The sequence below is a fragment of the Trachypithecus francoisi genome, unplaced genomic scaffold (assembly GCF_009764315.1).
Source record: "Trachypithecus francoisi isolate TF-2019V2 unplaced genomic scaffold, Tfra_2.0 Lachesis_group1, whole genome shotgun sequence".
NCBI lineage: Eukaryota > Metazoa > Chordata > Mammalia > Primates > Cercopithecidae > Trachypithecus > Trachypithecus francoisi.
Window position 1 is genome coordinate 113,274,116 of NW_022681454.1, and position 24,061 is coordinate 113,298,176.

Consider the following 24,061-nt stretch of genomic DNA (forward strand, 5'->3'; position numbering starts at 1 on the left):
ATAGGAGAGAGAACAGTTGCTGTCAGATTACAACACCTCAGAGTCCAAGGAGGGGGCTAAGAAGAAAAAATACAGAGAAGAAGCCGACACTGCTGTTTTTATATAGAGGTAGAAGGTATAGAGGTTATTAAATGAAAATGTCAGCTTAAAAACAAAAGTTAGGAAAGCCAAGCTGAGGTATATCCTGCCAGTTCAAGAAAATTTAGAAACATTTCATCACGTGCCTCACATAAACCAAAAGAACTTTTTTTTTTTTTTGTTACATCGTATATAAAATGAACTTCGTGTGTTTTCTTTTAATGTCAGGCTGAAAAAAATGTCATTCATGTTTTTATTAGAATGGTAACCTTTTGTAATACAAATAATGTTCTTCATACTAATCTATTTAGTGATCTAAAAGATGAATATGTCTTTATATAGTTTGATCCTAGTGAAACAAGGACATTTTTGGGGTGGGATGAATGTGAGGAGTCAAACATTTCCTAAGACACAATGAACTTGGTTTTAGACCATGACGGTGTCCGATATTTTTCAAAAATAAAATATTTATCTTAGATTCACTGTCTTGTGTCATTTCATTTTTCTGTGTGTAAGTATGTATGTGTATGTGTGTGTGGAGAAAACACAATAATGGTGTGAAAATATTAAGAGTTAAAACATCCTGAAATATCTTATTCTGCTATCTTTTCATCTCTCTTTCAAGTCTTAATGTCTTTTAGAAAATCCAGGCATGCTTCTAGCAAGTTAGAATATTGAGTGCTTTTTAAAATATAATATTATTTGAATCTCAGTTTCTATTTATTAGTAAAATTCTATGTCAACAAGTATATATTTATTGCCTACTATATCCCAGGCAGTTTATGAAGGGCTATGAGATGTACAGAATTAAGAGAGATTGATAGCTCCAACTCTGTCTTTTGTTGTATCATTTTGTTCCAGTACACTTTCATATAAATTGATGATATTAGATTGAATAATTGTTAAAATATTGCTCTAAAATCTTACGATGTTGATGTACCAAATTATTAGTAAAGAATACCATGGTGATTAAAGATAGTCACAGATTCTTTGCTATTTACTAACCAAGAGAAAGTGTTTATTTCCTCTCTCCTGAAGTCAGCGCCAGCCCTGTGATGCTTGGCCTACTGGAGGTGGGAAAAGTGATGTTGTGCCTGTTCCAGGTCTAAGGCCTAGGGACACCTGGCTGTTTCTGTGTTTGTGCTTCTTGGGAACCCTGAGTCTTAATTTTTGAAGCTGTTTAATTACCTGAAGATATAAGAAATCTGTCTACTTATCATGGATAACACGAGGTGACACCAGGTATAGAGAACAGGCCTTGGCACTACTCACAAAAAGAGGGAAACACTACCATCATAGCCTGCCAGTCCGTCTCTTGCTTCAGCACCAGCTGCCATCAGATTATAGCTCCATGGGATTTCAACTGAAATCAGCATAACTGTCCATTGGGCCCAGTCAAGCCACATAACCATGAGAGAGAGGGAAATGGTATTGCTTTAAGCTACTAAGTTCCAGGATTGTCTGTTATGCAGCAATAGGTAACTGAAACAGATATTACTTCTCAGCATTACAGGAAGTATAATTACATTATTTATTCCATAAACTATATATTTCAGATTATATATAATAAAGTATCAACGTATACAGTCAGTTCTGCTATTATCTGACACAGATCGCGCTAGAAATATCATCCAGCTATGCAAAATTTTGTGATACGAACCACAAGCCCAATAAGAAACATGGAGTTAGGGGCATGACCCTCAAAAACATTGTCAGTGACGCATAAAAAATAAAGATTAAAACACAAGAAATGTGGAACTGGAGTTTTACATGTGGGAATAATTGACGAATCCATACATACTCCAATAAATATGGCGCTTTACCTTGATCAAAACCTAAAGTTTGCTTGTGGAAGTAAATGTGAGAAGAGTTGCATCTGAGAGTTCTTGCCAAGTGATGAAAGGAGGGTTATTCAAATCAGCCAGAAACTTGTAACACTAAACTTATTTGAGTGTGACTCATAACAGGTGCGTGCTGAACTGAGGTAGTTGATATAATTTTGACATGTATGTGTGTTCATCTGTTCTGAGTATGGCCACATGGCTTTGTTCACCTGAGTGCAGTTTTCTTGTTCGCCCAGTGTTTCTTGAGGATAAAATTGTGCTAAAGAGAAAACAAAATTTATGTTTTGTTAAAACTGTCCCCTAGTATTCAAATTTGTATTTTCAAAACATATATGTTATACCAAAACTGACTGTATGTGAATCTCTATAAAGAGTCCCAAATTACAAAGAAAAGACAGTGAATGGAATGGTGAACAATAATGTGTAGATTGCTGAGTAGAGACAAAAGACTGCAATAGAAAGAGAGAAGAAAGAGGCCATAATTACTAGGTGAATCAGTCTGTTTTTCAGGAGAAAGTGGAATTTCTGCAGAGCCTTGAAGGATGAGTAGTATATAAAGATCAAGGTGGAGGATCTGAATAACAGCAGCACTGAGCACAGTAATGGGTCAGGGATTCTCTAATAAACAGAGGAAAGAAAAGGTCTGGTTGTTAAAATTTAAAAAAAAATAAGAAAGAATGTTAATACCCAGATTATGAAAATCCTTGAGCATAAGAAAAGATCTTTATAACTATGGCAGCCAATAGAGAAGCATAAGTTCTTAAGCTTAAGAACTGGAAAAGAGTGAGGCTTTTTCATAAACATGAATTGATCATTAGCATAGATGATATATTAGAGTCAAGTAGGAGAAAAAACAAATGGCTCCCTAATTTCCTGTTCCAGAGACCTTTGTAGGTTTCTCATGTCCAGCTGAGGTTTGTGGTACACCAACCTTCTGCCAAATAAAATGCCCAATGTTTTTAAATCAATTTAGTTTTAAAACATGACATTTTATTCTCCATAAGCATTCTATGTGATAGGCCTATACCAATCCAGTGGGTTGTTAAATTTCAACAAATATAAATGACCTCAGTGATTGAGACATTTAATTGAAATTGAAGTTTCTTTATATTAAGCACACCTAGAAGTACTGCATATTTAAAACTGTATAACATGTTTATGAATAAATTATACTCCTAGACCAGTGTTATAATTGTAGTTCATATCTTTGTGAAGGGTTTTTGGATTGATTTAAAATGTATTGCAATATTTTACCTTCTAGATAACAGCATTTCATAGTTTGCTTCTAAATTCCACAGGGGTAAAACACATGCTATGTGACTTTTCACTGTGATGATGCAAAAGCATGAGGCATTTTGGCTCCCAACAGTTATGCTTGATACTAGAAAACCATTAATATTATTTTCTCTTTTAATAGATGTAAATATAGGCCAGGCACGGTGGCTATGCCTATAATCTCAGCACTTTGGGAGGCGGAAGTGAGTAGATCACCTCTGGTCAGGAGTCTGAGACCAGCCTGGCCAACATAGTCAAACCCTGTCTCTACTAAAGATACATAAATTAGCCAGGCATGGTGGTGCACACCTGTAGTCCCAGCTACTTGGGAGGCTGAGGTGGGAGAATTGCTTGAACTGCGGAGGCGGAGGTTACAGTGAGCCGAAACTGCACCACTGCACTCCAGCCTGGGTGACAGAGTCAGACTCCGTCTCAAAAAAAAAAAAAAAAAAAGAAAAAGCAAAACTACCAATCTGCATATTTCCTTCTAAACCCAAAAAGAATTCTTATGTATGTCCCTTAGGGAAGGATTTGTGTGATGTGTTTAAATAGATAAAATACAATTATCTTAAGAGCAATGTTTCCCAAAAACCTTTTTCACTTGCACACCTCACTGTGCTGTGGCCAAGTTTAGTCTTCGATGAGGAATCAGAATGCGCTGTTCTTACTGAGACCTGATCCTGTAACAGCTAAATATTCTCCGCTATGTTTCTGTTAGCTCTCATAACCTCAGGATGGATAGAACTCTTGTCGCTCCTTCCACAGGGGATTCCACTGTAGCAGCAGGCAGAGGCAAAGGTACAGCCTTCTAAGGAACTCTTCAGCAGTGAACATCTCCTGGAGAGGTAGACAGGAAAAGGTAAACATCGCCTCTCTGGATATGTCTTTTCCAAACAATTCTTCCATAAAGTTTCTCAGCTTATATATCAGTTTCCTACTGCCATGCTTAAAAATTATAACATTTATAATTTATCAGTTTTCTACTGCTATGTTTAAAAATTATAAAATTTAGCATATTAACAGAACAGACATTTATCATATCATAGTTCTTATGGCTCTAGAGTTCAGGCAGAGCCTAACTGGGTCCTCTGTTCAGGGTCGTAGAGGAGTAAAATCAAGATTTTGGTGATGCGAGGGTCCTATCCAAGACTTGAGGTCTTCTTCCAAGCTTCAAGGTTGTTGGCAGAATTCTGTTCCTTGTAACTGTAGAACCTAGATTCTCAGTTCTAAGAGACTTTCTACTGTTCGTTTTCACATGGCACTCTTCACAGCATGGCAGTCTGTTTCTTCAAGACCGGAGGAAGAAAAACTGCTGCTTCTAGTTTATTTTTCAAAGAAGGTCTAAGTCCCTCTTTAAAATGTTTCGCCTGATTAAATCTTCTTTTTTGTTCAACTCAAAAAGAACTGATTAGGAGTCCCTATTACATCTGCAAAATTGAGCTTTGCAATATAAGGTAAACTAATCATAGAAGAGAAATCTCATCATATTCACTAGATCTGTCCTACCCATACTAAAGGCCAGTGATTATACAAAGACATGGATTATTGGGGGGTAATCTTAGAAGTCTTCCTAGCATGCCCCCCAAACTCAACAAATCCTGAAGTAACACACAGTCATTGTGAAAGTTTCCTTTGTAGTTCTTGCCGAGATTCTCTTTAAAAATTTGTTTCATATCTGCCTCACAAATGGCAGAGTTAATGTCTCTTTTGTCAATTATTGTATCCCTAACAACATAGTATGTATTCAATGACTATTGATTGAATAAATTAAATAAAAATCATATATTATGCACTATAGATTATTTTGACATTTCTACTCCATTCTAATGACATATCCTATATGCTACTTTACAGGATATACATAATTTTTATTGCCTATGCATTTGCTGTCTTTTGATTCTGGTCCATTCAATACCAACACAACACCTTTATAGTATTCAGACATAGAGTAGAAATGCTACCATTTGAATATCTAAATCCTTACCTATCCCAAAATATTAATCAATTTACCATTCTGCCATTAGTCAACAGGCATTTTATTTCATAGTTGCTTTGGGCTTAGTTGTATACTTGGAGCCAAGATTTCCACAGAAGTAGTATTATGTAGAAATTTTTTTCTGTAATTTTTTTTAGAGAAATAAAGCTATAATATATTAAACAATAGCCAAGACTACATGACCACATAAAATAAATTCTAAGATATGCCATACTGACTGAGCATACATGGTCCAGGGTTTCAAGAGAGAGAGATCAAAGAAGTTTTGGAAAGTTAGGGAAGATTTCAAAAGAAATGTAATGCTTAAAGGCAACACTGAATAATAGGAAGATAATCACAGTATATTCCAGCACAGCTGGGTTCTGGGGAACTGGACAGGCTAACTATTGGTGTAGTGATCTAATGCCAGATGTGTATCGCAGAACAAAAGACAAGAGATATTAGAGTCACAATGAGCATCAAGCCTTCATTTTCTCCTTAGGTAAGCTCACTTAGGCCTATGACTTACGTTACATATCTGTACTGTAACAATTTCCAACTTTTCTTTATATTTAAATCAGATGTCTTTCTGAACTGACGGTAATAATAACTCACAGTTACTAATACCTTTCTAATTATATGCCATCCACTGTTTTGACTCCAACAGGGTTATCCCATGAAGAATCTGAAACTTTCCAAAATTAGATATATGATCTTCCCTTTAAAACCTACGCCTCTTTCAGTCTTTCCACAACCACACAGTGGCTCATGCCGCAAATCATAAAATCTCTGTGAATCTAAATAAACCCAGGCTCTCATTTCCATCTCCTAAAACTCAGTTGAGCCAGTGCACTACTTTCCTTATCTAAGAAACATCTCTCTCACTTGAACTACTGCAACAACTAATCTCATTAGAAATGCTCTGACACCCTCCACAATTTCCTCAATACAATATCAAAGTGCAAATCTTTTTCTCCCCAATTGAGTAACCATCAGTGGCTCCTTACTTCACTTTCTCATTAAAACACAATTCCTTACACATCTCACAAGACTTTGAGTGGTGTACTCTCACCCGTAACTTGTTGATTATATAGTGTGCTCCCTGCTAAGTTCCAGGCAAAGGGGTCCTTGTTCAGTTCTCCAAACAAATCGAACTCCATCTCAGTGTCTTCCCATATGCTGTTCACCTTCTCTGGAATCATTCCCCAACCCCATTCCTTTGTCTAGTTTCATCTTCCCAATACTGTGCCTCTAAGCTTAAATGTCCCACCTCAAAACAGTCTTCTCTGACTCCCTAGATGGGTCAGGTAAGGTCTCTCTTATATACTCACACAAACTTCTGCTTTCCCTGTGTAGCACATTTCATTTTTGGAATTAAGCATAATTAATTTAGTTTATTTTTCTGTGAATGGTGTCTTCACAAGCATCTGTAGTTACTTCTGTTTTGTTCTCTTTTATCTTTTCAATGTCTAATACAGTGCTTATCAAAGTAACACATATTCAACTACAAAAATTGGTCCTCAACACCAAAGGGCAGCTAACTTGTATCTTGACTGCAAGAAAGGTACACAGTCAAACATTCCTTTAATTTAAAAAACTAAACTGAACTAAAGTTACAATTTGCACAAACCTCACATCATCCATTTTATATTTAGATTCCAGCTCATAATAAATTTAATCTGCATGATATATACCCAAGAAAAGAATCCACATATTAGAGTAATATCCCTATTTTTTAGGATAAACTTTTAATTTTATCAGAATGAATCAGATATTTGCTATAATGTTCTGTATTCCAAAAAAATTAACTAAAAACAAATGTCATGTTGTAAACAAACAAAATTTGAAATAACAAAATCTCAGGCTGGGTGCAGTGGCTCAGGCCTGTAATCCCAGCACTTTGAGAGGCCAAGGCAGGGGGATCACCTGAGGTCAGCAGTTCGAGACCAGCCTGGACAAAATGGCAAAACCCTGTCTCTACTAAAAATACAAAAATTAATCAGGCATGGTGGCACACACCTGTAATCCCAGCTACTCAGGAGGGTGAGGCAGGAGAATCGCTTGAACCCGGGAGGCGGAGGTTGCAGACTGCACTACTGCACTCCAGCCTGGGTGACAGAGTGAGACTCTATCTCAAAAAAAAAAAAAAAAAAAAAAAAAGCAAAAAATCTCTTCCGAAACAATATTGTAACTTTTTTTTTTAATTGGAGAGTCTTTCATTTTAAAGGCATTATAGAAATTAATGAGATGTAGTGTTTAGAACTAACACCATGTACATTCTACATGGTTCTATTTCTGCCATCAAGTTCATTTAAAGAAAAATAATTAGAATATCATTGAGAAGGTGGCCACTGTGATAAGGAGAGAGGACAAGCTTCTATTAGATTAGGATAAGGAATCCTCTTGGTGTATATAGTACTATCTGGAAAAGAGTCATTACCTTATTTTTGAAGTTTCTCATATAAATGTAGCTGTGGGAAGGAAAAAATGCACTTTTTATGCAGACTTTTGAAAATTTATCTTAAACTGTATTCCGCTCTAATATGGATCTCTCTAAGGGCAAAAGAATTATGACTGAGTGTTTGAGATGAATTTTATTTGTGCCTCAATATTTAAGTATTTGCATTTTAATATAGACATTTCCATTTTTAAAATAAATATTTTCCTTGAAATCCTCTCATTACATATGTTGCCTTATTACAATATTTTTATTAAAAAGGGAAGTAAAATTTCAATCTAAAGTAAATTTGAGGTTCAGAAGGGTTTCAAGTCAGGAAAACTAATTGGAGAAGATTCTAAAATGCATTGTATCTAGTAGAAATCTGTAATATCAGGTACAAAATTCTAGTCCTTCAAACAACAGAGAATGTAGTTTGTTTAGCAAATCTATGAAAAAGACAATTACAAGTTTTTGATGGAGATCTTCAACAATTACAAGATTGTTATCCCTCCTCTCAATGCTGGATCACTTTAAAGGCATGACTTAAAAATACTTCACAATGCTAAGAAATAGTTTTTTGTTCTTAGTTTTTTTTCCTGTTTTGATTTAATTTAATTAAAATGATTTCAATCAGGACAAGGAAATTAGTCACATGGTCAATTCTGAAATTGTCATCATGAGGAACTTGAAGAGATACAAGTTGCTTTATCTCCTTTAAAAACTAATATCTTGGCCGGGCATGGTGACTCACGCCTGTAATCCTAGCACTTTGGAAGGCCGAGGCCGTCGGATCACTTGAGGTCAGGAGTTGGAGACCAGCCTGGGCAACATGCTGAAACCCCATGTCTACTAAAAACACAAAAATTAGCCAGCTGTGGCGGCAGGCGCCGGTAATCTCAGTTACTCGGGAGGCTGAGGCAGGAGAATCGCTTGAGCCCGGGAGGTGGATGTTTCAGTGAGCCGAGATTGCACCAGTGCACTCCAGCCTGGGCGAGAAAGTTTAAAAAAAAAAAAAAAAGAAAAGAAAAGAAAGAAAGCTAATATCATTATTATGTATTTATTATTGGATAGGGCAAATAAATGCGGACACTTATCTGAAGTTTAAAGAGTTGAAATTAGCACTAGAGAACATTTGGCAGGTAAGACATATCTGAGAAGTGCAGCAACCACTTTTATAAGATTAACCCCTTTGAAAACAGGCTTCACAAGAAGCAGCAGACTTGTTAGCGGTCGGTTCCATAACTGCATGTTATGTAACTTATTACTAATTTAGGCATCCAAGATCTGGCTTGGAAACCTGGTGAATTTCAGAGTCTGAGCTTAACATTTAAAACCGATCACCAAGGGTCCAACTCTGGTACTACTCCAGAAAGACAGCTGTTGGTTAAACTGATAACATGATACCCAAGTGCCACTGAGAACCTATAATGTGCCTTTAAGGATATTTTCCACTGAAGGGTTTTTGTTTAGCAAGACTTAATAGACATACGCAAATGACCACAGCATACAAACCATTGTGGATTACGTTTTTAACCCAAAATCATCTAGAGGAGCCTTTTCTCCCTGTGTAAATAAACTTACTTAAAACAGGGGAGGGAAAACTGGTTAAATAACAGGAGGGTCAGTTTCAGGATCCTTCACTTGAAGCCCTGAGAAGCGTCCTAACTTATGATGGTGCCACCACTGGAGTTAGCATTTCAAGTCGCCCGGCTCCGGTTTCTGGGAGAGAATCCCGGGCCCAGTCATCCATTGTGATTGCCTGGGGCTGCAGCCATCCTTGGCCTCTGCAGCTCCAAAGCGCCCAGACGTTCGCTCCGGCGGCGCTGAAGGGCTACGCAGTGCCCAGGGGCGGACCGGGGAGAATGAAGGCCACGCGTGGGCCGCCCCTACCTATCGTGCTCAGGATCCGGTGGACGCAGCAGGTGGCGACTCGGGCTGCGCGGGCCGCGTGGGCGGTGCCTTGCTTGCAGAGGCTGCAGGGCTAGCGCTGCGAGTGCACCTGGGAGTCCCGCTCTTGCTTAGAGGCATTGCACTGGGCCCTTGGCTGTTTTCCTTGGCTGTGTGTGAAGTCCGGCACTCCCGACTTCAGGCCGGTGTGCGCCAGCCCGGGGAAAAGGCAGGGGCGTGAGGCTCCTGCATCCGCCAACCCTTCGCGGATCAGGCTACCCCGGCCTTGTAGAGGAGACGCAAGGGGCCGGCTGACTAGCTCCCACTACTTTTCAGGGGCGGGTTGGTGGAGGTTGCCTGGGATGAGCTGGAGTCCAGCCATGGGAGGGATCCCGTTCGAGTTTCTGAGGAACAGGGGGAGGGCGGCTCCTTGCTTCCTAGTCCAGCAAAGACACACAAGGGCGTTTACCCCTTAATCTTAGGACAGTGGTGAGAAGAAGCGTATTACTGTTACACTTCATGTCATCGTAGTAATTATTAACACTGTTGCACTATTCTGCCACTTGGCCTCTGCGGTAATTTATCTGTATTCACTGCTCTCCACTCTATTTCACTGTCTTCCTGGGATTTCACTTGTTCCCCACAAGCGTACTCACTGGACAGAGAGCTCCACCAGGAATAGAATTTCGATTTTGAGTCTGGATCTAAAGATTCAGCGCAGCCTGCTGTTACATAGCAGTAGGCTGGAGCGGATGATTTCCTTAAATGAATGAAAAGACTGATTGGAGACCACGAGCCAGGTGTTTCCCTCTGTTCTCCAGTTCCCTGAAGAGTCATGTGTCCTAGGCGATAGATGACAAATGGAAGACCTGCAACTGAAATAAAGTATGAGAATTTGTTATCCAAATGTTTTGTTTTACCAACAGTCTGTCTTAGTCTGTTTCGAGTGCTGTGACAAAATATCGTAAACTAGTGGCTCATAAACAGCATTTATTTCTCACCGTCCTGGAGGCTGGGAAGTCGAAAATCAAGGTGCCAACAGATTCGTGTCAGGTGAGAGCCAGCTTCCTCATAGATGATGCCTTTTCACTGTGTCCTCATATAGTGGAAGGCATGCAGTGTCTCTCGGGCCTTTTATAAGGGCATTAATTCCATTCATGAGGGCTCTGCCCTCATGACCTAATCACCTCCCAAAGAACACCTTCTAATACTGTCACCTTGAGGATGAAACTTTAACATACACATTTTGGGGAGACACAAACATTCAGACCAAAGCAGGGTTTTTCATTGATTTTGCTTGTTTCTTTATGTATGTATGTATGTATTTATTTTAGAGACTGGCTCTGTCACCCAAGCTGAAGTAGAATGGTGAGGTCATACCTAACTCCCACCTTGAACTATTGGGTTCAAGTGCCCTCTGAACGCCTCCCATCTCAGCTTTGCAAGTATCAGGGACTACAGGTACAAGACCTAGGCCTGGCTCTTGATTTCCTTTTCTAATTCTCCTCTTTGTTCTTAGTAACTCAGAACATCTAAAGAATTATTAATCAATAGGAATCTAATAATGGTAAATTGTTCTGGACATTTGCAATTCTGCTGCCCAGCACTCTCGCTTTTGTGAAAACAGCACCCAGCCTTTGCTTTGAAATGCTTAATCATGCCCTACTCTCAGCCTGTTCCGAATTAGTTCTGTTAACTCCTGTTCTGATTCCAGTGCTCACAATACTTGCTGGTTCAATGCAAGTATCTTGTTCACCTGGTGACAGGGATTGTTGCTCAGATGTGTGCATGCCCCAAGTCAGGCCAATCAAAGACAAAAAGACCTAGTTCTGAAACTTTGCTACCCCTACAAGTTAGAGTAACATAGCTCTAGAGATGTTTTACTTCTCAGCTGCTACAGGACTGTTATGCTAAGATTACAGTCTCAATAGGGAAATGACTTGGCCCCCTGAAATATGGATGGTGATGTATAGATGGTTGCCCCTGAAGAAAATTGACTTTTCAAATCACTTGAACCCTTAGACCTTGTGGAAGTGGCCCACCCTTGCTTAGTAAGAGATGAAACTTCTCCTGTACTGGAAACGCTGCAGAAGTGTTTCTTCCACAATTAAACATGTGCCACAGAGGAGTTTCAGAGACCTACTCTTTTGGCTGTAAGATCCAAATCTAGAGATAAATTTCAGGATAACCTGACAAGGAGAATGGGTTTGGCAAAAAGTGGGGAGAAGAGTTGGAAGAGTCAGCATCTACAGGCAAGAGCCAGATACATACTCTTGGAATGAGATTCTTCAGGAGCTTGACCGAAGGGGCAAAAAGGTGAGCCTGAATAAGCAAGAATAAATTGATTTGGGAGCATTTTCTTGGGACACGAAATATAATAGGCTAGGAAGGACCTCAAGGAAAGAAGTAAATTTATTGTTAGCATAACCCTTAGAAAGTGATGGCTAAGGTTGAGTCAGATGGAAATGCCTGAATCACTGTAGCAGACAGTAGAGAAAGGATTACAGAGTTTGAAGAAGAGAGATTATATTATTTGAGACCAGAAAACCTATCAGTGAATGATGTTCTACCAGAGGGCCAAGAACGCACTATTCAAAGAAGGGTGTCATCAGGAATGTACTGGTGAGAGGGTCATTGGAGTCACAGATACTGATTGGAGATTCTCCTTCGCATGTGTAAGTTAATAGCAGGCGAAGTGTTCACAGAGCTGAATTCACTGATATCTATGAGGATGATGGCCTGGCCATCAGACCAGGAGTTGGCATTTAACCACCAAATGGCAGGAAGCTGCAATTACCGTAAAAATCCATAAAATCAGAGGGACAGTCAAGAGGCCGGATGCACAGAGAGTGGAGACTGTAAATACAGCATGGTGTTCTTAAGAACAGAAAAGAGCAGCAGTCAACCTGGGTGCTATGTAACATCTACAATCAGGAAAAGCAGGGGATTGAAGGAAGTCACCCAAAGAAAGTATGCAAGTATGTCACCCATTTCTCTGGAACTCAATATCTCAGATACACTCAACATCTCAGACACACAGCTAAGGATTTTATTCTTTTACTTCAATCCAGGTATCTGGATTCCTCACAGACTTAGAGAATAATTTGATGTAGGGGTAACATATCTGGGAGAGAATGGAGGGACACATCAACCTTCTACACCATTATAGCCAGCATGTCCTCTGGATCAATTAGATACAAAGAAGTTCCATTAACTGAAGAGCATCCCCTAGCTTGAGTCATTTGTATAATTAACTTGTTAATTTGAAGATGGTCAGCATTCAGTTGAATTTCTCACACTACAAATTTTCAGATCCTGGTTGAATGAAACTGCTAAAGAAGGAAAATGTATCAGTAGCAGTGTCATGACTTGAAAATCATCCACACCCGCCGGGCGCGGTGGCTCAAGCCTGTAATCCCAGCACTTTGGGAGGCCGAGACGGGCGGATCACGAGGTCAGGAGATCGAGACCATCCTGGCTAATACGGTGAAACCCCGTCTCTACTAAAAATACAAAACCTAGCCGGGCGAGGTGGCGGGCGCCTGTAGTCCCAGCTACTCGGGAGGCTGAGGCAGGAGAATGGCGGAAACCCGGGAGGCGGAGCTTGCAGTGAGCTGAGATCTGGCCACTGCACTCCAGTCTGGGCGACAGAGCGAGACTCCGCCTCAAAAAAAAAAAAAAAAAAAAAAAAAGAAAATCATCCACACCCATCACAATTTCAAGAATAAGGAGAATTCCCAATTTTGTGAAAGTTTTGAAAAATGAATATATCTTCCAAGAGAATGCAGACAACTCCTTGAAAAAAATTTTAACCAATCCATTACCTTTATCATCTGCAACCCTAGGATAAACTTCAAACAGAAACTTAGCATCCTGCAACATGCTATCTCAACTTTATTGAAAAGATAAGATAGTAAAATGAAAGTAGGAAGAAAAATTTATTCAAGGATAGATGATGTAGGCAAAATGATGTCCTGAATGTACAACTGCCTAGAGATACACAGTCTGTTTTTATATAGTTTCCTTAAACTTTGCAATTTTAGACAAAATTTGTAAGGGCCCCAAATGATACATAGTGTTTGGTTTCTTTCATGTGGTATTCTAGAAAAGGCAGAATTGTAGGAAAAAGAAATGCATCAGGGGATGCCAAAATTGGAGAACGGTGAAATGTGTCCCTGCCAAGGGACTTCGCAAAGAACTTTTACTGGTTTTGTATTAATGTACATTTGGAAAACATGTACATTAATATTCTGTCTATAGTGAGGGTATTGTAGTCATAATCCATGAATTATATAATTAGTTGCACAATTTTGACATAAAATATGTAGAATAATTTAGTACTATATAATTTATCTTGCTCTTGGCTTTTAAACTTGCTGTCAAAATGTCTGTTCATGAAAGAAATACTTGTCTTTACTTTGAATTCTTCGAAACAGAGCCTCCACAGCACATTCCCCTCTCGGGAATCAGCACCCTGGTTGAGCCAAGGAGCTGCACATCTCAGGGCTGAGCTGACCTAGTAGTTTGCATTTCAGGAAAACAAGATAATGCCTGAGCTGAGACACCTGCCTTACAGGCCAAAAATCTTTAGAACCCGCCTTCCCTGGAGCTTAACTAGAGCCTTAGAGCCTGAGGTGCTGAAACATTCCTCTTTCTCAGTAATGTGAGGGTTAATATTAGGTGTCAATTTGACTGGATCAAGGGATGTGTGTCTGTGAGAGTCTCACTAGAGGTTATTGATATTTGAGTCATTAGACGGGGAGAGGAAGACCCAACTCTCAAGTGGATGGGTGCCATCCAATTGGCTGCCAGAGTGACTAGAACAAAGCGAGTGGAAGAAGGGGAATAAGCAGCTTGCTAAGTCTTATGACTCTTTCTCCTCCTTTGCAGGATGCTTTGCTTCCTTTCCTCCTGTCCTTGGATATCAGACCCCAGGTTCTTCGGCCTTTGGACTCTGGGACTTGCACCAACAGACTGCAAGGGACTCTCAGGCCTTTGGCCTCAGACTGAGGGTTGCACTGTCAGCTTCCCTGGTTTTGAGGCTTTCAGACTTGTACAGAGCTGTACCACTAGCTTCTCTTATTCCCCAGCTTGCCAATGGCCTATCATGGGACTTTGCCTTGTAATTGTGTGAACCAGTTCTCCCTAAAAAACTCTCTCACATATATACATATATCTTATTGATTTTGTTTCTTTCAAGAACCCTGTGCCCAAACAACAGGGCCCAAACAAAGCTGTGCTCCATCATTCTGGGGTGCTGCTGCTGCTGATGATGCACTTGGATTTGCAGAGTCTAGGATACTCTTGTGCCTGAGCATCCCAGGGGCTAGAGTCACTACTACAGGATTCTTTATCCCCCAGGACCCAAACTGCCAGTGAGCCATAATGCTTCAGGTTCACAAATTATATCCATAACCTTATCCCTGGGCTCAAACTTGCAGAGCATCCCTTCTTCCCCAGAGTTGGCCCAGTGCTATGTCCTGTTTCCTAAGGGTAGAATCACAGCCCCCTAGAATCACCATTTGAGCTGCTAAAGAATGCCACAGCATTGCATATCCTAGCTCTGCAAGCAACCTACTCCTGTTAGCTATCACAGTCCTTCCTTACCTGTTGGAAACACATAAAACCCCTTTTTTAATGGATTTCCAGGTTTTTTTAGTTTGCTTTTTACAGTGGGAAGGTAATTCCCTGCAGTTAATTTTTCACAGAAGCAGGGGCACACCTAACTGGTATCATTTTAATTAAACAGTATTTGCCCAAACACTGACTTATAAATGTGAACTTTCATTTTCATAGATCTGCTTGAGGATGGGGCTTTCTTTGATTTTATTATAGAAAAATTTAAGAAGGGAGCCAGAAGGAAGGAATAGCTGTTTTAAGTATGTACTTAATTAAGCCTTTCCAGTCACTTGATGGTAGCTTGTAGCAATGACAAAGCTACTGTAACACATGAGTTTCACCACAGGCAAAGTGGTATGCCTCTGAATGTACTTTCTTAGCTTTATATAGTTTTTGAACAAGTAGATTCGAACATAGTGACTTGTAAGTCTGAGAGTATACTTCAGTGAAAGGAAAATATTTCATAGATTAAAAACTTTTAAAGCTCATGTTTATGGTGTGTTTGGTAGAAAAACAACTTACAGCTGGGTGCGGTGGCTCATGCTTGTAATCTCAGCACTTTGGGAGGCTGAGGAGGGCAGATAACAATGTCAAGAGATCGAGACCATCCTGGCCAACATGGTGAAACCCTATCTCTACTAAAAATACAAAAATTAGCTAGGCATGGGGTGAGCGCTTGTAATCCCAGCTACTCGGGAGACTGAGGCAGGAGAATCGCCTGAACCCAGGAGGCAGAGATTGCAGTGAGCCGAGATTGTACCACTGCACTCCAGTCTGGGGGATAGACCGAGTCTCTGTCTCAGAAGAACAAAAAAAAAAAAAAAAAGGAAAAAGAAAAATAATTTACATCTACAGAGAAAATTCCTTTTGTTTCACTCTATTATCATTTATCCTAGCCCACATAAAATCTAACCAAATCAGTTAGCTCTGAATGCAAAAATTTTCTCCCTGCAGTATAATTGTTCTTTCACTTTCTTGGGAAAATTACATAATATTTCTATAAAAACCACAATTACCTAACTTGATCTGGTGATTTTCATAGCTTGTTGGAGCATTTAAATAGAAAGAGTGATTTTTAAGGAAATAAGTGAATAGAAACACATACGTAAATTTTGTCTTCTCTTTATTAATATAATAGGATAGATGAATATATAGTGACAACTTTTTACACTACATAGTATAGTTATAGCTTTGCACTAGGAGAGGGGCTCCATTAGTTTTTAAAATTGTATCAAATTCTATATAGACAGCCTCAATGCACTTATGTTGTCTTCAATTATCACCTCAATTTAAATTTATAATGTTCACAGTACAGTCTAAAAGAAAAGTATGTGCTTTTAGGATAAACAGATGTAAGTTTAATACCTGGCTCAATAACACAGCTCATAAGTAAGCCAGAATATCAAAATATATACATATATAGACAGAGGTTTTTCCCCTTTTCATAGCTTTAATAGCAATATTTTCTCCCTGGAAGTCATTTTCTGGTGATATAAAGGCTTGGTATTTTCTGTAGATAACACAATAGAAAATCAAAATGTGCAGATGGAAAATAAATGGTATATAAAGATATATATAGAGATAGACATTGACATACACAGATATAAATAGATATCAGGTGTGCATATATCTATTATATATATATTGCAATGCACTGCATAAGAAGAGAACATTTCAATCAATGATGGACCACATATACAACACAGTGGTCCCATAAAATTATAATATCATATTTTTACTGTATTTTTTCTATGTTTAGATATGTTTAGATACACAAATACTTATTATTGTATCAGAATTGCCTACAATATTCAGTAAGTAATAAGCCACACACGTTTATAGCCTAGGAACAATAGACTGTACTATATAGCCTTGATGTATAGTAGGCTATGCCATTTAGGTTTGTGTAAATACACTTTTTGATATTCACACAACAATAAAGTCACCTAATGGCACATTTCTCAGAATTTATCTTTCGTTTATCATAAAAATGAAATGAGATAGTTAATTAGTCCATTCTCACACTGCAATGTAGATACTCTCTGAGACTGGGTAATTTATAAAGAAAAGAGTCTTAATTGACTCAGAATTCCGCATGGCTGGGGGCGCCTCAGGGAACATACGATCATGGTGAAAGGTGAAGGGGAAGCAGGCATGTCTTACATGATAGCAAGAGAGCAAGAAAGCAAAGCGGGGAGTGCCACATGTTTATCAAACAACCAGATTTCATGAGAACTCACTCACTATCACTAGAACACCATGAGGGAAACTGCCCCCATGATCCAGTTACCTCCCACCAGGTCTCTCACTCAACATATGGGGATTACAATTCAGAGTACAGTTTGGATTACAGTTTGAGATGAGATTTGGATGGGGACACAGCCAAATAATAACAGATAGTATAGACAATATAAAACATTATACTTAAATGTTGACAATAAGCTATAGTATATTCAAGGGAGTGTGTTAAAGTGCCTATTATAGTGAGTATATTGTAAATGCTCGTATGTGGTACCTATTAATATGAATATTATTTAATAAATTTATAGAGGCCAAATATAATCTTTTCAACAATTCAGGATACTCAAAACTCTACACAATTTCACTTCATTTCGATAAGCTCCCAAATATATTTATTATCATAAATTGAGAAATTAATTGAAAAATCTTAAATTTAATTACCTTCCTTCCAATATTGTGAATATTCCTGCTTCTCCCTTCCTTTGTCATCTATCACTAGGGTTATATTTTTCCAGCAGGGGTGAGAATTAGAACACACAATTGTTCATATATAAACTTAATCCTACAAATATTTACTGAAGAACTCTGAAGAGGATTAGAAATAGATGTTGAGAACTTATACAGAAATGGACATTGGATTTTCCTCTAAAACATAGAAATGTGAGGGAAACTCATTTCTCCCAAGTATCTAGTATATGATAAGACCTATACACAAATTATCAAACTTACATCTTTATTAAACAATGGAGTAATGTCCTTTTCTCACTTTGTAGATAAGGAAACCAGCTAAAGTTAAGTCACTCATTCAAGGTTGCACAAGCAGTGAGACTTAACTGGCTTAAGGGGTTTGCTAATATAATATATGGACATATAATGTTATTTAGACTATAAAATTATTACTATTGCCTCATCATTTTCAAATGAAAATGTTTTAATTTTGTTTCTCTGAAGCTTAAAGTCTTTTCATGTAGAGTCAATATAAATCATTGCTTTCCTCTGCAGCAAGATTCTCACTGGTAGTTTAAACTCCAAAGAAGCATTTTCCTCTTTTTCATCTCTTTAATAGCAATATTTCTTCACTGGATATTATTTTTTTATTGATTTAATTTTGGTGTTTTCTACAGATAACATAAAATTAAAATGTGCAGAAATAAATAAGGTATGAGGCTCACCTGCTGTCCATAGGCAGTGCATTGGCAGTGGTGTGCTTTACTACAATCTTGAAAGGCATCCTGCTCCCTGACAGTGATGCTACCATGCCTCAGCAGTGGCTACAAAAGCAGCTTCGGGTGATTAAGTATCAGTCTTTATGTTATAAAACTGCCCATAATGTCTTTTGTCACTAGTACTTACGTCTCATTACAAGCCTTTTTTTTATTTTCTGTAGATTCAACTCTAACATTGACAAAGAAAAAAATGCTCACCTCCATGTTTTGTCATTCAAGCCTTTTACCTTCTATTGATGGCTAAAAAATATTGCTATACTCATTTATAAAAAAAAAAGCAAAAAATAAATAAAATGTATTTCTGAAAATGTTCACAATTGCACATGACTTACAATCTAAACATACTTCTTGAGTATTTTAAGCTATGAAATTGCATTGTTTTCACTAATATATTCTAAGAAAATATTTATTTCAAATAGCATCTTAGCACGTTTACTGTTGCGGATTTGTGATGTGTAGTTAAGTGTCTATTGAAATTCTTATACAATGTGGTTTATATAAGTCATAGACAAGAAAACTGTTGTAAAAAAAAAAAAACATGGGTTTATTCAGTCGAACAACATAGGTTGTCTGAATGAAGATGTGTAGTTAGAAAAGATGTGGAGATCTAATAATATTCATATATGTTAGCTCAAGAGGGAAGCTATTCTAGACCTGAAGCACCGTGACTCTAGATAAAGATATGCAGATAAGTCAGCACTAGATACATTAATTTAAGGATTAAGAAGCATTAGTTCACATAAAATTTTAAATGTATCTCCTATCCATTCTTTCTTAATGTGTTCCTTCTGTTCCTATTTCCATTGATAAGTGAATTTGCTTGCTCTGCTTTATTGAATTAGGATAAAAAAGTTAATGGAGACAAGTGTCAAGTTACTTTGGAAAGAGGATCCAGTCTACCTTACTAGAATCTATTATGAAATATAATGTTTGTGTGCTCACAACTGCATATCCAGAACCAATTCTAGAAGTCTGTGGCTGCTAACTGATAATTTTATCAGGAAGAATCGTTTATTTTCAAATATCTTACCTAAAAGGTTGCCATTTCAAACTGATTTTAATGAGCAAATAAATTCACCATTTATAATATTGATACCTTGGAAGAAGGCTACATGTCAGTTTCTCACACCTTAATGCTGATCAACAAATTGCTACTTTTTTTAAGTGGTAGACAAATTCAATTGAGGGAAATGTGTTACAGTGAAATATTTAAAATATTTTACATGAGCGTGATGTACATAGACTGAAATAATCTATATTGGAAACCTTCGGACAGCTCAAAAGCAGTATGAGATCCTGGACATATGGCAGGACACATATTGAAGTAAAAGCAACAAAATTCTCCAACCTTATTGATCTGTGTCAGACTGCTGTATGGCTTATGAATATATTTTGAAATGTATCACAGTATCATAAAATAATATGGAGTTTATTATTTACTCTTTCCTTGGTGACATAAATCTCTGATTAAATCCAATTAATCAAAACGAAAATATTGAATATCTAAACAGTATTAAGATTAGAAAGAAATTTTAGGAAACTTGGGTCAGAGGAAACAGAAAAATATTAAAATCTGCAACGTGGTATCATATAAATAAGAAATCCAAAACTACAAAACTAGAATAGTGAACAAGGCTGGAAATGCATATATGTGCATACTTATATACTTGGTTCACGCTCCCTACTATACCCAAACCCAGGATTTAAACAAAACAAAACATTAATTTCATAGAATTACCAGTTAATTTCCAAGTTTGGTTCACTTACATTTAATACATAAATTGCTCAGTTTTTGTGAGGTTTCAGTTTTGAGAATTTTCTACTTCTTTTAGTCTGAAAGGTTTTATTCCATTGTGCCTTTGATTTTTTTTTTTCTACTGGAACATCGATCATTTTTTGTCTTAAGGGTATTTATGTCGTTACTTTTATAATTTTAATCTCTGCATATTCTAAAATATTCTTGTGTTTTTCCTTAACAATATGAAATATTTTAATGCATTTTACTTCAGTCTTTACTCATACCAATGAGGATTTAAAACCATAACAATTTTACATATATTTTTCCTTATCTTGGGCAAGTCTAAATGAATAAAAGCCTATCTTGTAGGGTAGACATAAAAATTTTAGTAAAATGATGTCATGCTTACAAATGTGTGTCAAGGGTACTGAAATTTTTCTATTTTAATTTGACAGATGTACACACATATACATATGCTTTATGTGTTTTAAATATATATAAATATGCTTTATTTAGATATAGCTTACATATAAAAAATTCACTCAGAGTGTAATGTTACTTAGTACTTCACAGAGTTGGTTAATAATCATAATCAATTTTAGAATGTTTCACCACACCAAAACATAACCTTCTATTCCTTAAGCATCATACCCCGTTCCCTATCTCCTGCTTTAAGCAATTATTAATCCTCTGTTTGACTATTTTAGATACTTAATGTGAGTTCATTAAAAATGTGTTTTTTATATAGTTGACTATGTTAATTGAGCATAATGTTACTTTTATATAGATTTATTCTCTCTTCCCACTTTTGTGCCATTGCCATTATACATATTACATGTAAATGTCTTACAACTCTAACTATATGTTGTTATAAATGTTACTTCATTTAATTTCAGGCCTGTTTGAGAAGCTGAGAGAAAAAAATGAAAGCAAGTATATATTTATAGAGTTTTTTATATTAATATCCTTATTTACCATTTTTACTTCTCTTCATTTGTTCTTATGAATTTGAGTAACCATCTGATGTTATTTCCCTATGAAACTACAACTTAATTTCCACCTACTTCCTTTGTGTTGTTATTGTCAAATATACTACATTTTTATATGATAGAGACCTAATAGTAAGAATAGTGGCTTTAATTCTTTTTGAATTAGTTAATAGAAAAAAAAAGAAATATGCATTTATACTATGTCATATCATTAAATTACATTTACCATTACTCTGTTTCTTTGTGTGTCTGTTTAAATTATCATCTTTGGTCACTTGCTTTATACCTTTAGAACTTCTTTTATTAATTCTTATAAGGCTCTGCAGCTAGTAGTGAATTCTCTCAGTTTTTATTTGGAATTAACTTTTTTCCTCTTTCAATTATAAAGATAAGTTTGTTTATGTAACATTTTTGGTGGTGTTTTTTTTATTTTCCTTCAGCACTTTAGATATATTACCCCATTGCTTTCTGGGTTCTATTAACTGTCGAATAAACTGTTAATCTTATTGAGGTTCACTTTGTTTGATAAGTTATGTTTTTCTCTTGTTGCTTACAAAATTTTGTCTGTCTTTCTCTTTCAACATTTTTACTATGCTATGTGGTTGTGGACTTCTTTTCATTTATTCTACTTAGAGTTCATTTTGTTTTTCGTGTGTGTGTGTGTGTGTATGAATATATATGTGTATATATATGTGTGTATATATGAATATATTATTACTTTTGATGATTAAAACTGCAATTACTTTTGCACTAACCTAATATATAAATATATATGTATGGTGTAAAATGCATATGTATATATGAATATACATATGAATATATATGAATATATATGTATGAACATATGCACACACATATATTCATGAATATACACACATTAATATATATTCATATATATACACATACTTTGTCACCAATTTGTAGTCTGTAAAACCATTATTTATTTAAATATTTTTTCTGCTTTTCTCCGCTTTATGACTATTTGCATTACAAGTACGTTGCACATTTAATAATATCCCACATTTCTTTGAGTCACTTTTTATTACTTTTTTCTGTTATTCAGAGTGCAAAATTTTAATTGATTTTTCTTAAAGTTCAATGACTGTTTCTTTTGCCAGTTCAAATCTACTGTTGAATCACCACAATTTTTTTTAATTTTATCTACTGTATCTTCAAACTCTAGCATTTCCATTTGTTTCTTTTTGTTGGAATCAACACCAAAATTAATCACTTTTCTTTTTTAGTCATTTCAATAATGTCTACTTGAAGATATTATACCATAAGATTTTCTTTAAATATAATCCATTAAAGTTTTTTACCAGCATTTGTCTCCAGTGTCAGATAGGGAATTACCTAGGTGAAAAAAGTGTCTTCGTTATTCATGAACAAATTGGATCATGCCTCAGTTTACACTAATGAGGTGACTTATGCTGAGTCCCTAGATAGCTATAGAATGTGGTTTTATCAACAGATAAACAATGATTGGAGGGCTGGGACTTTTAGCCAGCTTAGGCTCTGTGGAAGGAAAGGACTGGAGATTGAGTTCAATCATGTGACTAATGATTCAATCAACCAAGCCTATACAGTAAGACTTCAATGACAACTTTGGAGACTGATTCTCAATGAGGCTTCCTCATTCTTCCTCACTGGTGAACACACTGATGTACCAAGAGGGTGATACATTCTGATTACAGAGAGAGAGCACACAGAAGTTCTATATCTGAAACCCTCACAGTTCTTGTCTAAGGCGACTTCTCATTTGGCTATTCCTGAGTTGTATCTTTTATAATAAAACTGTAATCATATGCATGGTGTTTTTCTGAGTTTTATTAGTCTTTTAATGAATTATTAAACCTGAGAGAGGTCTGGAAAACTAAATTGATAGCCAGTCAGTGAGAAACGCAGGTGGCATGGGGATCCTACTTAAAGATGTTGTTCAAAGTGAAGTTAATCTTGTAGTGGAATGGACTCTTAGCTTGTGAGCTCTACAATAACTCTGAATGACTAACACCAGAACTGAATCATGGTAAACCAGTTGGGGTTCATATCAGAATAGAAGCATCCACAGGTTTTCCCCTTCTATTGCCTCCCAGTGACACAGCCAGTGGGCAGGGGGTACCTGGAGAAACTCCAAACAGCCTGCCCACCTGGGTGGAGCCTCAAGAAATTCAGGATGTTTGTAGTAGGGAGGAGCCTGTCCCCTCCTTTTCCTGTATGGAACCTGGGACTTCAAAGGCTGGAAAGGAAGCACTCTAGCAGGAACTCTGGCCTAGTGAGAGTCCCTGTTTCCCCCTTATTTTTCCCCTTTGCACTCAATAAGACAGAGTTCGAGATCAGCCTGGCCAACATGGTGAAACCCCATCTCAACTAAAAATGCAAAAATCAGCCAGGAGTGGTGGAAGGTGCCTGTAATCCCAGCTACTCGAGAGGCTGAGGCAGGAGAATCACTTGAGCCTGGAAGGCGGAGGTTGCAGTGAGCCAAGATCACACCACTGCACTCCAGCCTGGGTGACAGAGCAAGACTCTGCCTTGGGACAAACAAAAACAAAAACAAAAACAAAAAACCTTGTATTACTTACCATTTAAACAGTCTGCGAGCCTGAATTTTCAAGACCATGGAACAAAGAACCCCATCTTTAATTGAACTAAAGAAAAGTCTGGCAACACTAGTCAGTGTTTGTTATTTGCATTACTGATAAGGTATTTACTGGGAAGGCAGTATATAATAAAAATAAAATAATAATTAGTC

At 37.1% G+C, this 24,061-nt stretch overlaps 1 long non-coding RNA gene across 1 annotated transcript; it reads right to left on the reverse strand.

The window, feature by feature from the left end:
* Positions 1-1,677: 1,677 nt before the first annotated feature.
* On the reverse strand, positions 1,678-4,370 carry LOC117086418. The gene is made up of 3 exons (XR_004438331.1): positions 4,228-4,370; positions 3,807-4,034; positions 1,678-2,181 (listed from the first exon to the last, which is right to left on the reverse strand). It is a non-coding gene; the product is annotated as an uncharacterized LOC117086418 (long non-coding RNA).
* Between the last annotated feature and the right edge of the window lie 19,691 nt (positions 4,371-24,061).